The 18,151-nt window shown below is 42.2% G+C and overlaps 1 protein-coding gene across 4 annotated transcripts in view; it reads right to left on the minus strand.

The window, feature by feature from the left end:
* SYT1 (synaptotagmin 1) overlaps positions 1-18,151 on the minus strand; it is a 347,729-nt gene that overhangs the window by 208,494 nt on the left and 121,084 nt on the right. For all 4 annotated transcript variants that reach the window (XM_081878593.1, XM_081878590.1, XM_081878592.1 and 1 more), the window contains exon 2: positions 15,348-15,403. The gene's annotated coding sequence lies outside the window, so the exon portion shown is untranslated. The remainder of the gene's footprint in view (positions 1-15,347; positions 15,404-18,151) is intronic.

The raw sequence follows: 18,151 nt of genomic DNA on the forward strand, positions 1-18,151 counted from the left end.
TCTAATCTGTCAAGGTCGTTTTGAAGTGTGATCCTGTCCTCTGGGGTGTTAGCCACCCCTCCCAGTTTGGTGTCATCTGCAAATTTGATCAGGATGCCCTTGAGTCCATCATCCAAGTCGTTGATAAGACCGGGCCCAAGACAGAACCCTGTGGCACCCCACTAGTCACTCTTCTCCAGGATGAAGAGGAACCATTGATGAGCACCCTTTGGGTTCGGTCAGTCAGCCAGTTACAAATCCACTGAGTGGTAGCATAGTCAAGACCGCATTTTACCAGCTTCTTTACAAGAATATCATGGGGCACCTTGTCAAATGCCTTGCTGAAATCAAGGTAGGCTACATCCACTGCGTTCCCTTCATCTACCAGGCTTGTAATTCTGTCACGACTTCCTGCCACCTAGAACTTGTTTATTTCTTTAGAGTAAAAAAATTAAAAAAGTTTCTTTCTTCTTTTTTCATCTTTGGTGAACACAGAGAATTTGTGGTGTACACTGGATACTTCTTTCTCATCTACAAACCAGAGAACACTCTGTGTACAGAACACAGAAACACATGAACACACAGAACACACTGCTTGTTGGAAAACTATAAGCTCCTGATTAGGAAACATTGTATTGTGGCTCAATATGCTAACCATCTCTTTAACACGTACAACACACAGAGGGAGACTTTCTCAGCTGAGAAAAGAGATTCAATTACCCTAGAAAAACCAAGTCATAGTTGTTGATGCCTAATGGAAAACTTCAAAGCATGTTCTGTTTTATAGCCCTTTTGATGGAAGGTTGCATCCTGCATAGTCCACTTCTTTTGCCATCCTTGCCACTAATGACATCTGCATTAAAATAGAAATTGTATTTCTCCAGGCTTGGTCTACTGCTTCTGTCTGTTCCTAGGAGAGCTGCCCTTGTAATGCATTATCATTAAAAAAAAAAATCTCTCTTAACATGTTGGTTAATTATCACTAGCTCAGTTACATTTTTTAAAAAAACCTAAAATAGGGATAATTATATAAAGGAATACATAGCAACAGAACATAGGAAAGGAAGTTTGTGTTTATTCTGTCATATATGAAGCCACCCAAAATCCTTTAGTGAGAGGTGGTAGAATGAATTTTTCAACAATTGCTAAGGTTGTCTTATATTTATCACCCTTGCTAAACATAAGAGCAGCCCTTCTGGATCAGGCCAGTGGCCCATCTAGTCCAGCATCCTGTTCTCACAGTAACCAACCAGATCCCTTTGGGAAGCCTGCAAAAGGACATGAGTGCAACAGCACTTTGTCCATCTGCAATTCCCAGCAACTGGTATTTAGAAGCATACTTCCTCTAGCCGTGGAGACGTAACAAAGTCATTTTGCTTTGTAGACGTTGAAAGCTTTGTCCCCCATGAAATTTTCCAATCTTATTTTAGACTCCCAGCAGAAGCAGGAGGAGAACAGTGGCGAGAACAACTGTGGTGCAGGTAGAGAGAAGAAGCAACCAGACCATCCCTGGAGGAAGTCACAGACACACTGATTTACAGTTACAGCCGCTGGCCTTGATATCAGATCTCTAGGTAGGGAAGATAAATTCCCAGGGAGACATGGCTGTTTTCTGGACTCCTTGGCAGGAGAGCAGCAGCAACTGGAAAAATCTGCAGAGCAGGTAAACCTTTCGCCACCTCTTCTTGATCTGAATTTGCTGCTGTTGTCTTTGCAAAAGATGACTGGACCATTCCTGGATCAGGACTCATTCTACCACCACCACTGATTTGCAGTAGCTGGCATTGAAGCTGGACTTCTGGGTACAGTGAGGAATTAAAACAAAACTGGGTTCAAGTGGCTGACTTTTCCAAGTTAGGGATTTCTGGGCTAGGGAGTGGGGTGTGCGTGTCAGTGTTTGATTTTTTTAATTCCACTCTGCTGGGAGAATAGATTTTTGTGTTTTTTTGTTTTGTTTTACTGTGCTGCCAATGTTGTTGTTGTTGCTATATATGCTGTATGCAATGCTAATGTTTATATAATTTTCCTTTTCCTTTCTATTTAAAAATGTATTTATGTTCTGCAGTGTAAGTCACTTGAAGATCTGATTGGTGACAAGCTTAATAAACACACACACACACACACACACACACACACACACACACACGAAAGGAAGTAAAAGCTATCCAAGTAGTAGTGTTTTCTGGTATGGAATTATACAAGAGAATGCAGAGTCCCTGAAGATTAGTCCTAGGAGCAATGGCGGTGTTCATCAGGGTTCCTAATAAAGGCAAATGGCCTTGCGTCAACAGGATGGGACATAACAAATGCACAAATGCAGGCAAAATTGCATAGTAGTTAGCTTTTTGCATCTGCCAGTTACAGGACCAAAGCCTACCGTTAGACAGGGTGAGGTGGCACACTTTGGGTTGTAGAACTATTCATACACTTAGCACTTTAAGGGGCACCCTTTGGGGGGGGGGTTTGGTTATATGTGAGCTCTGTTTAGCATATTATACAGGAATGATTATGGAATAAAAAAGTTAGTAATAAAGGTAAATGCAATGTAGTAGGAAAATTTATGTAATGAATTCAGTTAATAAAGAGACGTGCAATGTGGCAGGGAAAGGGTAATGCTGAAACCTCTGGACCATTTCTGTTTGATAACACACAAGACATTTGACAAAGTACTGCAATTTCTTTTGGAAAAATGGGATAGCGACAGAGTAAATAGTCTGTGAAAAGGAAGTCCCAATAGACCTCTTTACTGATAAGAAGTGAGAGGAGTTCTGCACATTATCAAATCACCCATTACTTAGTTGCTTAAAATGTAAGCGTGTATGTAAAGCAAACAGGCTTGGCCTGAGGAAAAGAAGAAGAAGAAGAGTTTGGATTTGATATCCCGCTTTATCACTACCTGAAGGAGTCTCAAAGTGGCTAACATTCTCCTTTCCCTTCCTCCCCCGCAACAAACACTCTGTGAGGTGAGTGGGGCTGAGAGACTTCAAAGAAGTGTGACTGGCCCAAGGTCACCCAGCATGTGGAGGAGCAGAGACGCGAACCCGGTTCCCCAGATTACGAGACTACCGCTCTTAACCACTATACCACACTACATCACACTGGCATGGTGGTGACCCCATTCCACAAACAAAAGCTGACTGGGTGAGCAACTGAATCATAATTCAACACTAGCAATAAAACAACCTCCACTGCATTTGAGGGCATCAGGTTAGCTTAGGGCAGAGGTGTGAAACTGGATTGAGACAAAGGTTCGTATCCACATACCACTTTGACAGAAGCTCAGGGTCACCCACCCACTTGATAGCATACAAGATCAGGTTTTGAAAGTTTAAGCCGATACTACAAAGGAAGATTCCTAGCTTGAATTCATGCCAGGGAAGCAAAGAAAGAAGGGGTGCATAGCTTTCTTTTGCAGCCAAAACATGGCAGGTTTAGAATTTGAAACTTTTTTTCTTTTACTGTGCAGGGCAACACTTAAGAATGTGCTCCCAATTCTTCCTTCTTTGCAGCTGCTGTGGCCTCAAGCTTCAAGCTACAACTTGATCTTTACTATACCTAATGTTAGGCTCACCTCAGCCCCAGCAAGGGAGGGTGTGATTGCCCAAATTTGTCTGGTGAGCCTATGTAGGCCTGTAGGCTGCAAAGTTCCCCATCAGTGGCTTGGAGGTTTACGTCCTCCCCACTATTCCCCAGCCCTCTAGCAACTGAGTCCTGAGGTAGTTACTAGACCAGGGGTCAGCAAAGTTTTTGTGGCTTGAGTTGGTTCACTGTCCTGCAGATGCCACGGTGGGCCAGAGTGCATGTCCGCGCATGCACAAACACTATTTCTGGCACCCCTTCCGGCATGGAGGAGGAATGCACAGCTTCTCATTGGATTCAAGAGCTTTCTGCAGCCAATGGGAAGCCAGCCAGTGTCTTGGAAGGCGGTCCCCGCTGTGCTCCCTGTCGGTTTAGCGTGGCACATAGGAGCTGACCGAGAGGGCAGCAGGGGTTCCTGAGTAGGGTGTGTGTGTCCATGGGCTTTAGGTTATCGACCCCTGTACTAGACTATTATGTTTATTAAGTTACTCTGATTTGCAAAAAGTACTGTTTGCTCCAACACTGCTCTCATAGATTTTACTACCCCACATAAAACATTCAAAGCAAATTTGTAAAGTTGCATGGTCAGATATTTCATTAACTTTGGCAATGATAATAAAAGATTCCACCCTCACCCAAAATGTTATGTCTTATATACATAACTGGGGAAAAATCCAATGGGGTCAGGAGGAGTCTTGCACAGAAGCATTGCCACAAAATGAGTTCCTGATTATGACTGCTTACTGAGCAGAGTGTGGCATGTATCCATGCTCACTTGCAATATTCTGGAATGATGCACCAAGTAACTAATGCAAATCTGTAATTCAGACTGTTATTTCCTTGCAAGCAATGTATTAGCTCAATGTAGTGACTGTCTAGGAAGAGGGAGATGTTTATATACTCCCGTACACTCATGTTTATAGTACATTTTATTGCATGCAAGGTGAGTCATTTGCCTGAAGCTGCATTTGATGGGATGAAGCCACTCTCCATTCCTCTCTGGACCATGGCAACTCACTAATATATCCTGCTTTTTCTCTTGCTGCTAAAAAGCCAGGCTAGAGAAAACACAGAGCCTTTGAACACCAAAAGATTTTTTCCTTGCCTGATAACTTCTCAGACTCATTGGACCGGATAGAAAGAGTGAAGGTCTTTGTTCAGCATATCAAAGCAGCTGCTTTTTTCAGGCAGGCATGCTGTTAACTGTTTAACTGTACAGGGTTCATCATGAAATGCTAATGGTCAACCACCCTGAGGCTGTTAAAATGCATCTGAACTTTTCATAGTGATGAGTAATTGAATCAAGCAAGAAAAGCATTGCAAAAGCACTAGTAGCCATGAGCTATCTCAACCGAGTCTCTTTCTTTCATTTTAGAACACAAGCAAATACTTGTTGTTGTTGTTGTTTAGTTGTTTAGTCGTGTCCGATTCTTCGTGACCCCATGGACCAGAGCACGCCAAGCACTTCAGTCTTCCACTGCCTCCCACAGTTTGGTCAAACTCATACTGGTAGCTTCGAGAACACTATCCAACCATCTCGTCCTCTGTCGTCCCCTTCTCCTTCTCCATCTTTCCCAACATCAGGGTCTTTTCCAGGGAGTCTTCTCTTCTCATGAGGTGGCCAGAGTATTGGAGCCTCAGCTTCACGATCTGTCCTTCCAGTGAGCACCCAGGGCTGATTTCCTTAAGAATGGAGAGGTTTGATCTTCTTGCAGTCCATGGGACTCTCAAGAGTCTCCTCCAGCACCATAATTCAAAAGCATCAATTCTTCGGTGATCAGCCTTCTTTATGGTCCAGCTTTCACTTCCATACATCACTACTGGGAAAACCATAGCTTTTACTATACGGACCTTTGTTGGCAAGGTGATGATAGGAAAATGAGAATTGCAGGCAAGCACATGTTTAACTAGTGTGTATGCGTGCTCTGAAAATACATGTGCATGAAAATGCAAGCCAAATTATGGGGCAAGGTAGCAGCTAATGGCTGACAAGCTATAAGATTTATGTTATGATTTTTCCTTTTTTTATCCTACCGTTCATCCTGAATGAGCCCAGGGGGACCCACTAATTTTCATTGGGGCTTACTCTCATGTAACGCGGCACAGAACTGTTTAGAATGACTGCCTTGAAAATATAAGATAATTTTGGGAGAGGGTGGTTTGACTCAACCATTTTTGGTGAACCTGATTTTAACAGCAGTTGTAATTCTTGGCCATTGACCATGCTGAATGATGGGAGCTGTAGGCCACTGATAGACAGATTCATGAAGAGTATGGCTAACTTTAAAGTCATTCAAGGTGGCGGGCATCACAACATTCTGTTAAGGCTATTTTGGTTTATTTATTTTAAAAACGTGTATCCTGCTTTTCATCAGCTAGGTTTCAAAGCTGCTAACAATGATACACACACACACACACACACACACACACACACACACACACCACACCCAAAATTCAAAATCTAAAACATAAAACCTCAATAGATTAAGCCCTTAAACAAGAACATGAGAATTTTAAAAAAAGATTAGAGAAGCACTGAGGATCCAAAGGCCTTTTGAAACAAGATGGTGGACATGTGCTTCCCGTGAGAGTTTCTGGATCCAGAGCGTTAAGTCTTAAGAAATGTATTCTCCTTCCTTTTCCAAATACTAAAAATGAGTCATTTGCTACTGCTTCTTTCAGTTGAACATTTAAGCTTTAGTTTGTTATAGCTGTTTGACAACTGAAGACATAATGTTCCAGAAGAAAAGAAAGAAACACAATACACGGGGTTTTATGGCACTCTCATTAGAGTGTCTAATCAGCTGCACACAGAAACTCTTCAAACAGATCTGTGGTAATGTGTGCTATAGCCAGATAATTTAGACAAAGTTCAGTTCTCTAATATTTGCAATTACACTGCCAGCACTAAGGCAGCTGGGGGAGGGAGAATGTGGAGTTACAGCATTTACAGTGTCATTTAAATGATGCTCTATTGGGGCCAATGCAAGGTGGTACTTTATACTGGGTGTGGATCAAAGGGTCTAATTGTGGGTATAAAGCACCAGGTGTCAGTGTTTTTTGGCGGGTTGGCAAAACATGTCAGAGACACACTACTGTTTATGTAATAAAATCCATTATTAGCAGCAATAGTTAATAGTTGCCATCTCATCAGTTTGCCTGTCTCCCCAATAGCCACCAGTGTAATGCTGTGATGAAGTTCTGGTCAGTTCAACTGTTTCAAACTTTGCATTAAATGTGCATCTTGAGAGAAAACTCACATTTAAATATTTATTTACACATGAACATATTTACACATGAAATAATTTCTACAAACTCACAGGTTAATTTGGAAATGGAAAGAATTATTGGATGTGTTTTTTTAAGCATGTGAAAAGTGAACCAGAAACAGCAAGGCTCGTCCTAAAATGACAACTTCCTTTTATTCCCACCCCCTGCGAAACAGCACCTAAAAAAAGTTACTCTTCAGGCCATTGCTTAGAGCATGGGGTGGGTAACCTTCTGGGTTTATGTTGTTGGACTGCAACTCCTAATTAGCTCCAGGCAGTATGACCAGCAGTTCAGGATGATGACGGCCAGCGGCCAGTAATATCTGAAGGGCCACAGGTTACGGGTTGACTTGTAGCTGGCTAAGGAGAATGCATCAGTTTCCTCCTGATATAGCAGCCAAGAGATAAGCATGCCTCATATTTTATTTTGTTCTTAAGCCACTTCGTGTGCTTGGCACAAGTAGAAAAACTGATGTCCTACTACTTGCATGAATTGAGAAACAGTCTGTACTGCCTTAAGATACAAGCCGTGCTGTGCTGCTGCAACAGCCTTTAGCAAGAACAGATGAGAATGAATCATTTGTAGAAACCTTATTCCGTATGCTGAACATCCATTGTTGGATCAGGGCCATAGCCTTCACACACAAAATTATTACTTGAGACAAAGTATTACCAACCATTCAGCAAAGGATTATCCAACTTCTGGGACACTGGGGGTGCACTGTGTTTGTTTGTTAACTAAGGGGAAAGCAAAGAAGAATCTGAAGATAAATTAAATAATGGTGAGTAATCTATCAAGGTGCTAAGATGATAGATGGCAATTGAAGTCCCCAGGGAAGTCTGTAGACAGGACCATTTTGCAAAATTAGGTTGAATCACTAGTACATGTCAGAGAACTGCAGAATGTAAATCCATGTCTTAGGTTTTCTGCCTGAAAAAAAGCACTGCTACTCTGGTTGTAGTGTCAAACAAACACAGTGAAACACAATAACTGGAACCACACACAACTTAGTATGTATTCATGTTAGTAATACTGTGCTGGATAAATCCCCGTGTGGTTATATCTTAAGACCCCTGGTACCTATAAATTAAAAATCAGCCTCAAGATTTCCAAGGTGGATGATCTTCTGGGAAATAGAAGAGTCCAAAGCACTTTCACAATATGCTTTCTTCCAAAAGAATCTGCCCAGTTAAGTGGCAATCTAAAACAACATGTCCCAGGAGACCTTGTGTTAAATTTCTTTCCTGCCGTTAGTAATTAACAATGTACTCAGAAGACCAGTTTCAAAGCTAACTTTGCCACATGCTGTTTTCCAAAGGTACAAGGAGCATTCAGCCCTAGTCCCCAGACCACACCGATCAAGAGTTCTTCTCAAGCAAACCTCTAAGGAGTGAATTCATGCTGGTTTTAGGTTTTAAGCAATTTCCCCTCTTTTACTAGAACACAACCTTCATAAGTCAACTAACTTGCTTTTTCAAAGCTTTGCAACTGCATTTTAAATAGAAATGGACTCAAAATGTGTCCAGACATTTCCATCTCATTGCACACACGCACTAGAACCTAAAATATTAGCATACAGCTTTCCAAAGAAAATTAAGAATAAAAGATCTACTGTAATTCTATGAATCTGCAAGGTTGAAAAAAAAAAAGGAATTCAATTTCTCTGGAAGTAATGGAGTGAAACTGCTCATATTACTGTTATTTTCAATGGGCTGGGATGAGATTTATTTCAGCTGGCTGAAATGAGACCTAGTCCATTGTTCCAGCATCATCCTCATGAGCCAATTGTTAATCTGAACAATAACCCGATTTGTCAAATTACACAAATTTATCTTTATAATACATGAATGATGGAGGAAACTGTCATTAACTAGACAGCCATTATGAACCATCATAGCTGTCAATTGTATGATAATCCAAAATAACTGTCATGGCAGGTGAAATTTGATAACAGCTAACTGTGAGGATGATGAACAGACACCTCTTCAGCAAGGGGTATTGCAATAGTTTAGCCTCCTCCACAGCCACAGGGTTATGATATTTGAAAATATCAAAGCCAAAACCACAAAAAGCTTATGAATTTTAAAGAATAATAATGAGAATAAAATAGACCTCCATCAGCTTGTCTTCTTATGATGACATTGAAGGTAAAGAGCTAACACTTGCGTTAGTCAATATGGCTACCCCATCAATTTTAATGTGCTTGCTTGCTCTTGTTATAATCAATAGACATGTGCAGAAGGAGATAATTGCCCTCATATTCATTTATTTGAATATGTATATCCCATTTTTCAATTTCAGTTCACAATATCAAACAACACAGTGGGGGGCATATCTGAGGCTGCAGATGTGTGTACATGGAAGTGACGACTGCAAATAAAATGAGGGCTACAGTTGCTTAAGAGCAAAAGGGTGGCACATCTGCTGCTCACAATGCAACTGGCTGTGGTCACTTCCACTTTGCTAAAATCTATCTCCCACTTGTGGATAGGTGGGGGCTTTGTTGCTTGTGTTAGAATTCCTGCTCTGTGATTGCAGCCATGGGATTTTTGTCTATCACATGACGGTATATGTTTTGACTCCACAGAGTGGGAAGTGACAGAGACAGGATGTTTGCGTTACTGTGTTCCGTGAAGTGGGACTATTGTCCTTTGTTCTCTCTCTTTGCTGTCTGATGCTAGAGAGAGAGGGAGCCATGTTGCAGTGCTCCGTGTGTGTTTATATGTAAATAAAGTAGATTAGCCGAAATGCTGAGTTGCTGAGATCTGTTACGCAAGCTGCGAAGACCCTGTGGATCCCTAAGTGTGCTGATGTCTGTTGACATCGGTCGCTGTGATGTTCGGGCTGAAGAAAGCTTTTGAAGTTCCCGAACGATCGACCAGGAGGGAGAGAACATGCCAGTCGGGTGTAGGATGAGCTCCTTACATCCTTACTCAAGTGTACGATGAGCTCCTTACAGATTGTACATCCCTAATTTGGTTAATGAAACATCAGAGACAACATGCTGAGGGCTTCATCTGAAGATGAGCAAAGTCAAGAGATCCAAGATTTAGAACCTCAAAGCCAAAGTGAGAGCATTTGGGTCAAAATTAAGGGAGAGAAGAATAGCAGTGACCTCATTGTGGGAGTTTACTATAGATCCCCAAGCCAAACGGAGGACATAGATGATGCCTTCCTGGAACAGATGGCCAAGCATGCAAAAGGAAGGGAGATAGTAGTAATGGGGGACTTCAATTACCCGGATATTTGTTGGATGTTAAACTCAGCCAAGAGCATAAGGTCAAACAGATTCCTCACTGGCCTTGCAGACAACTTCATTGTCCAGAAAGTGGGAGAAGCAACAAGAGGAACAGCCATTTTAGATCTGGTCCTAACCAATGTTGATGACCTGGTTAGTGGGGTAGAAGTGGAAGGATCATTAGGCGCGAGTGATCATGCTCTTCTGAAGTTTAGTATACAGCGGAAAGGGGCAGCCAAGCGTACTAGGACTCAATTTCTTGACTTTAAGAAAGCCGACTTCATAAAACTTAGGGAAGTGCTGGGTGAGATCCCATGGACAGTAATACTAAAAGGAAAGGGAGTTCATGCTGGCTGGGAGTTTGTTAAGAGGGAGATAGTAAAAACACAACTTCAGGCAATACCAATGAGACGGAAACATGGAAGGTGCCTAAAGAAGCCAGGGTGGCTATCTAAAGAACTTTTAACTGAGTTAAGATTAAAAAAGGATGTGTACAAAAAATGGAAAAGGGGGAAAACCACCAAAGAGGAATTCAAACAAATAGCCAGCACGTGTAGACACAAAGTCAGAAAAGCTAAAGCACAGAATGAACTCAGGCTTGCTAGAGAGGTTAAAAGCAACAAAAAAGGCTTTTATGGGTATGTCCGTAGCAAAAGGAAGAACAAAGAAACAGTGGGGTCACTCAGAGGAGAAGATGGTGAAATGCAAACAGGGGACACAGAAAGGGCTGAACTCCTCAATGCCTTCTTTGCCTCAGTCTTCTCCGATAAAGAAAACAATGCCCGACCTGAAGAATTTGGAGCAAATGATTCAGCAGAGGAAACACAGCCCAGAATAACTAAGGAGATAGTACAAGAATACTTGGCTAGTCTAGATGTATTCAAGTCTCCAGGGCCAGATGAACTGCATCCAAGAGTATTAAAAGAACTGGCAGATGTGATCTCAGAACCACTGGCAGTCATCTTTGAGAATTCCTGGAGAACAGGCGAAGTCCTGGCAGACTGGAGGAGGGCAAATGTTGTCCCTATTTTCAAAAAGGGGGAAATAGAGGACCCAAATAATTACCGCCCAGTCAGTCTGACATCAATACCAGGGAAGATTCTGGAGCAGATCATTAAGCAAACAGTCTGTGAGCACCTATAGTCAGCATGGATTTTTGAAAAATAAGTCATGTCAGACTAACCTGATCTCATTTTTTGACAGAATTACAAGCCTGGTAGATGAAGGGAACGCAGTGGATGTAGCCTACCTTGATTTCAGCAAGGCATTTGACAAGGTGCCCCATGATATTCTTGTAAAGAAGCTGGTAAAATGCGGTCTTGACTATGCTACCACTCAGTGGATTTGTAACTGGCTGACTGACCGAACGCAAAGGGTGCTCATCAATGGTTCCTCTTCATCCTGGAGAAGAGTGACTAGTGGGGTGCCACAGGGTTCTGTCTTGGGCCCGGTCTTATCAACGACTTGGATGATGGACTTAAGGGCATCCTGATCAAATTTGCAGATGACACCAAACTGGGAGGGGTGGCTAACACCCCAGAGAACAGGATCACACTTCAAAACACCTTGACAGATTAGAGAACTGGGCCAAAACAAACAAAGATGAATTTTAACAGGGAGAAATGTAAAGTATTGCACTTGGGCAAAAAAACTGAGAGGCACAAATACAAGATGGGTGACACCTGGCTTGAGAGCAGTACATGTGAAAAGGATCTAGGAGTCTTGATTGACCACAAACTTGACATGAGCCAACAGTGTGACGCGGCAGCTAAAAAAGCCAATGCAATTCTGGGCTGCATCAATAGGAGTATTGCATCTAGATCAAGGGAAGTAATAGTACCACTGTATTCTGCTCTGGTCAGACCTCACCTGGAGTACTGTGTCCAGTTCTGGGCACCATAGTTCAAGAAGGACACTGACAAACTGGAACGTGTCCAGAGGAGGGCAACCAAAATGGTCAAAGGCCTGGAAACGATGCCTTATGAGGAACGGCTAAGGGAGCTGGGCATGTTTAGCCTGTAGAAGAGGAGGTTAAGGAGTGATATGATAGCCATGTTCAAATATATAAAAGGATGTCACATAGAGGAGGGAGAAAGGTTGTTTTCTGCTGCTCCAGAGAAGCGGACACGGAGCAATGGATCTAAACTACGAGAAAGAAGATTCCACCTAAACATTAGGAAGAACTTCCTGACAGTAAGAGCTGTTCGACAGTGGAATTTGCTGCCAAGGAGTGTGGTGGAGTCTCCTTCTTTGGAGGTCTTTAAGCAGAGGCTTGACAACCATATGTCAGGAGTGCTCTGATGGTGTTTCCTGCTTGGCAGGGGGTTGGACTCGATGGCCCTTGTGGTCTCTTCCAACTCTATGATTCTATGAAAGTAAGTGGAGCAGAGCCATAGCTCTTCCTAATGCATTGCTCTACCCGAAACCCTCCAGACATTCTCTTCCCCCATGGTTGATTTCACTCCGTCGTGCTATGCCAGAAGGGAAGGCAGCAATTCTGCAAGGAGAGAGAGAAAGAGATACCAGCTGCCTTGGTGCTTCTGCACAACAGTTCTTTTTCATTTCCAACATCCGTGCTGATATGGATTAGCAGGGGTGAACATAGCCTCCAACATTTCTCCATGTGGCAAAACCCAATGTTTTCAACTCACACTCCAAGTTAATAATTCTCTTCCATCCATTACTTTCAAAAGAAAACAGACAGGATCAAAGTGCTCGAACTGGAAGTTGCAGGGTAGGCCTTTTGGGGGGGAAGGGAGGGGTATATTTGCTATGCATTCTATAGAACTTCATGAAGTAAAACAGTAATTGAAAATGATACAATGTTCTGCAGGAATAGGGTTGCCATATTTCAAAAAGTGAAAATCTGGACACAAAAGTTGTTGAGCTTTCAGAGATTTGCACCTAGACGCTGTTTCCAACTGTCGAATCCCGGCTATGTCTGGGAAATTTCCAGACTATGGCAGCCCTATGCAGGATCCATGTTATACATTTTAGGAAAGACGTACTCCTTTGAGTACCTTTATTCAAGAGGGCTCAACATTTATATTAATTGGAGAAATGCGGATGATAGATAAACCTGCTGTGTTGCAATTTACCTGTCCCCTAAAGCAAACTGATCGCTGCTAGTTGAGTATTCCCAAACTCTGTCATAAAGTTATTGTTTAAAAATTAGAAAATGGTAATTCTGTTTACATTACATTTCCAAGAATTGAGTCCAAACGGTGAACTAAATAAATTATGTATTACATGTGTTAAATGGACACTGCACAGTTCCATTTCTATAATTATATATTCATGGTTAGAACATTTGTATTCTATAATCATAATGCCATGACTGATAAATTAACTGATGGATGCTATGAAAAGGTTTCTCATCATTATATTCTGCCTGAAGGAGGAAGGGTGATTGTATTCATTGGAGCACCAACAAAGGTTGATGAATTTCTTCTTCGTGTACATAAATACATTCAGATTCCGTTTGAATGGTTTTGATATGAGTTCAGGGTGCTCATGCCAGCTGCTAAAGAAAGCTAAAATGGGGGGATTTTTGATTACGTGTATAAAACAGAGAGAAAGATTCAAACACAGGTATGCTACCATCTGCCCATTTCACAAACACACTGTTTCCACAATGCAGCAGTGGGAATTTGCTGAAAACTCTATGAGGTCTTAAGCTAAAAACCATGATCCTGAGGCAATACTATCATCTACATATTTTTAGATCACTTTGCATCCCAATTCTTCATCCATATCAGGGGTTGGGAACCTCTTTCAGCCAATGGGCTGCATTCCTTCTGGGCAAGCTTCCGATAGGAATACACCTGTGTGTGAATAGGTTCAGAGTAAAAGGGGGGGGGCATTTAATGTAAATCATACCTTTGTACAGTGGGCTGCTTTCTACACACAGCCTTCCATCCTTCCATCCAGGAGAGTAAGAGGCATTGTTGGAGTTCAAAGACATATTCCAGCTAAGCAAAAACTCTCAGGTGGGATATGAAGCAAGGCAAAGGAGGAGTCTTGGGCTTGAGGTTCCCTATACCTGATCCATGCGATGACTTAGAAGCCTATGCAAGTCTCCTTTCCCAAAATTGTCTTGGAAGCTGATCATATGTGCAGTCGTATCTTGGTTGTCGAATTTTATCTGTTCTGGGAGTCCGTCTGACTCCTGAAACAGTTCGAAAACCAAGGCACAGCTTCCAATTGGCTGCAGGAGTTTCCTGCACTCAATTGGAAGCCTCAGAAGCTGCAACAGCTATTCGGCTTCCGAAAAACATTCGCAAACCGGAACACTCACTTCCGGGTTTACGGTGTTCGGGAGCCAAAACGTCCGAGTACCAAGGCATTTGACAACCAAGGCACGACTGTATTGAGAATTGAGACCTGAATAAGATCTCTTGCCCTTGTTGCAGTGCGAAATGCAGTGTTCTCCAACACCATCAACATGCACCTTTCTGGCTCACAGGCGCCATGGATAACAATAACAATAACAATAACAACAATACATTATTTATATGCATCTGACTGGGTTATCCCAGGCACTCTGGGCAGCTTCCCAATTAGAACATCAAACACAGTAAAACATTAAACATTCAGAACTTCCTTATATAGGGTTGCCTTCAGATGTCTTATAAAAGTCAGATCGTTGTTTATTTCCTTGACACCTGATTGGAGGGCATTCCATAGGGCAGGTGTGACTACTAAGAAGGTCCTCTACCTGGTTCCCTGTAACCTCATTTCTCACAGTAAGGGAACCACCAGAAGGCCCTTGGAGCTGGATTTCAGTGTCTGGGCTGAACGATGTGGGTGGAAATGCTCCTTCAGGTATACAATGGCAAGCACCAGCTAAACATCAAAGCAATTGTAGGATTTTCCAGTTTCTGCTCCACTTGCCAGAAATACACTGTCATGCAATGTATGAAAAATACGTAAAGTAACCCCCCCAAAATAGAAACATGATTTGCCATTTCTTTTATTTTGTGGCTTCCTAACCAATATTATTGCACCAAATCATCCTAGTCAAGAAAACACTAATGATATGTCCCTATGTGGTGCAGCACAGATACATTGCATGGATTATCTTGGTTTTTTATCTAAGAGGATTATAGGATAAATGAATAAAATGTCCACTCCAGTGAAATGAAATTGAGTTTTAAGAGAGGGCAGAAATTGCTTACCAGACTAATTTCTTATATTGGTAAAAGAAAGAACAGACTGGTCAAGGAAAAGAAGCAAATGTCATATAATATTCAGTTTCAGAAAGCACTGAGAACAAACCTACTGTTTACAATGTGGATTCTGATGCCTCCTCTCTTTTTCTGTCAGAAGTCCACGTTTCTGTAAGGGGAGAAAAGGATACCATGACAATGTGTTTTAAAAATAAGATCAGAGTATTCTTGAATATAGCTATCATAGATCTACTATATTTGACATGATACAGCCATGACATTAATCCTCCGAAGGGAGAATTGGTCTAGAGTGGGGAAGGCTGTGACTCAGTGGTAGAGCATGTTCTTTGCATGCAGAAAACCCCAGATTCAATCCCCAAGCATCTCCAGGTACGTCTGGGCATATCCCCATCTATATCCCTTGAAAGCCGCTGCCAGTTAGTGTAGACAATACTGGTATAGATGTAAAAAGGTAAAGGTAAAGGGACCCCTGACCATTAGGTCCAGACGTGACCGACTCTGGGGTTGCAGCGCTCATCTCGTTTTATTGGCTGAGGGAGCCGGCGTACAGCTTCCGGGTCATGTGGCCAGCATGACTAAGCCTCTTCTGGTGAACCAGAGCAGCACACGGAAATGCCGTTTACCTTCCTGCTGGAGTGGTACCTATTTATCTACTTGCACTTTGACATGTTTTCGAACTGCTAGGTTGGCAGGAGCTGGGACCGAGTGATGGGAGCTCACCCCGTCACGGGGATTTGAACCACTGACCTTCTGATTGGCAAGTCCTAGGCTCTGTGGTTTAGCCCACAGCATCACCCATGTACCAATGGTCTAACTCAGTGTCAGGCAGTTGAGTGAGAAGCAGGTTGAACTGGAATTTGTAAGAAGATAGAACCTGAAGGACTGAGAGTCCTCTGTTGACTAGGCAAGGGTAACTACCTAGGCCCCTACTTTTCATACAAAGCCTGGCCAATCCCGATGCTGCTACACTGGCTGCCAATCCTGATGTTATTTACCTCTATTTCCCTTTGATGCTTCAAATGGGCGCTGGAGGTTAAGCACTTATACTCCTAGGTCAATGCCAATTTTAGACTATTGAATTACCACAAAGCCTGGAGCTGTTTTTATAGGTTTTGCGGAGTATGTGATTTTTAAAAACAGCACTGTCCCCCATGTGTTAATATCACAAATCATTTCACTATGAGAACTGCTCATTGTTCTCAATATCACAGTATGTGAAGATAGCTGCTAAATTTCCCATGTCAATGTTGCTTGTGAAAACTGGGTGTAAGACTGTAGCTGGAAGGAAGCAAAAAATGCTAAGACAAAACTTGGTGAGTTTGGATGGCAGATCAACATGTAACAGGGTACATACTCCTCCATGGATGAGGGAGATATTCCCTACAGGACATTGAAGTAGGAATGATGCAACAGAGTTTCTCACTGATACATTTTAAGAACATGAGATCACAAGAACCCATCTAGCCTAGCGACCTGTTCTCACACTGGCCAACCAGATGCCCCAATTGGTAGCCCACAAGCAAAAGCAGAGTGTAACAGCAGTCTCCCCACTTGTGATTCCCCTCTCGGCATTCAGAGGCATACTGCCTATGGCAGTGAAAGTAGAACATTAGCAATTATGGCTGGTAGCTAGAGATAAGACTGACCCTCCACAAACTTATCTAATCCTGCTGCAAAGCCATCCAAAGTGGACAGCCACCACCACATCTCGCAGGAGAGAATTTTACAGTGTGACAAAGTGCTGCGAATTGAACTGGTTAATATTATACGTGACTGAAAATGCGTTGTCACGAAAACAACACAGATGTTCGTAAGATAAATAAATAAATCAATCACCGCTAACTGAGTTGGATTCAGATTTTGCCTTCCACATATGGAAAAGCTACTTCCTTCAACAGAAGGCTTTTGACTCAGAAGTGGGATCTTGCTAGGAGTGTGAGTGGGTGTGGAGTGAATTTTGCTGATCTCCCTCCCCCCCCCCCCGCCCCCAGTACCATCTCTTGCACAGTTTTAAGACACTGTGTGGGAGGTGATGCTGAGAGAGAAGGGAAAACAGTACAACTCCTCTCAGAGGATGCTCCTGCCAGCAGGAACAATGTCTAGATCCAAGTCATTAGCTAATTTTGTAGAAGGCCTATTATACCCTGCCTTTCAAGTTCTCTGTGGCAGGAGTCATCAACATTTCAGATCAATGGCCACATCTAAAATTTTGAAAAAGCGCAGGTCACAAATGGCTGTCACATCTAAAAGTGAAGAGGCAAAACCACAAAATAGTCCTTGCATGTTCCCTCTCCCCCTGCCCTCAAGGAAAAAAGGGGAACCTGTATCAGCCACCATTGTGCTCACTCACGGAGAGAAACTTTGCATTTCTCCACTGTTCATAATGAAAGGTGTGTGTGTGTGTGTCCAGTCCTGGCACCCAATGAAACATGGACATGTCTCAGGGAGTTTGTTCAAAGCCCGGGAGAATATTTACTGATATGGCAGGAGCCAATAAGAGCCCCTGTTGATTTTTCTTCTTATTCATTTTTTAAAGAACTGACATTGTGATTATTACAACTGAGGGTAAGAGAGAGGGAGAGATGTGGGAAAGGCTAGGAAGAGGAATGTCTTCTCTGTATAAAATGGAGAAACCTTTTTGATTAGATATTAGCAACAACAGTGTGGAATAGGAATGCTAAAAATGAATGTACATAAATGCAAGTACAGCGGCATAAATCTGCTTATATATAAATCTGCAGTTACTTCTAGAATTTTACATATATAATGAAGAAATCAAACAAGAGAAATGAGAAATGATTTGACAAAGGAAGATGCAACATTATTTTACAGAACAAAAATCCATTTGCATTATATATCTTAGTCTTAAACAAAGAATATTTTATATAATGTGCTG

The sequence above is a fragment of the Podarcis erhardii genome, assembly GCF_964252035.2.
Source record: "Podarcis erhardii genome assembly, chromosome: 10".
Taxonomy (NCBI): domain Eukaryota; kingdom Metazoa; phylum Chordata; class Lepidosauria; order Squamata; family Lacertidae; genus Podarcis; species Podarcis erhardii.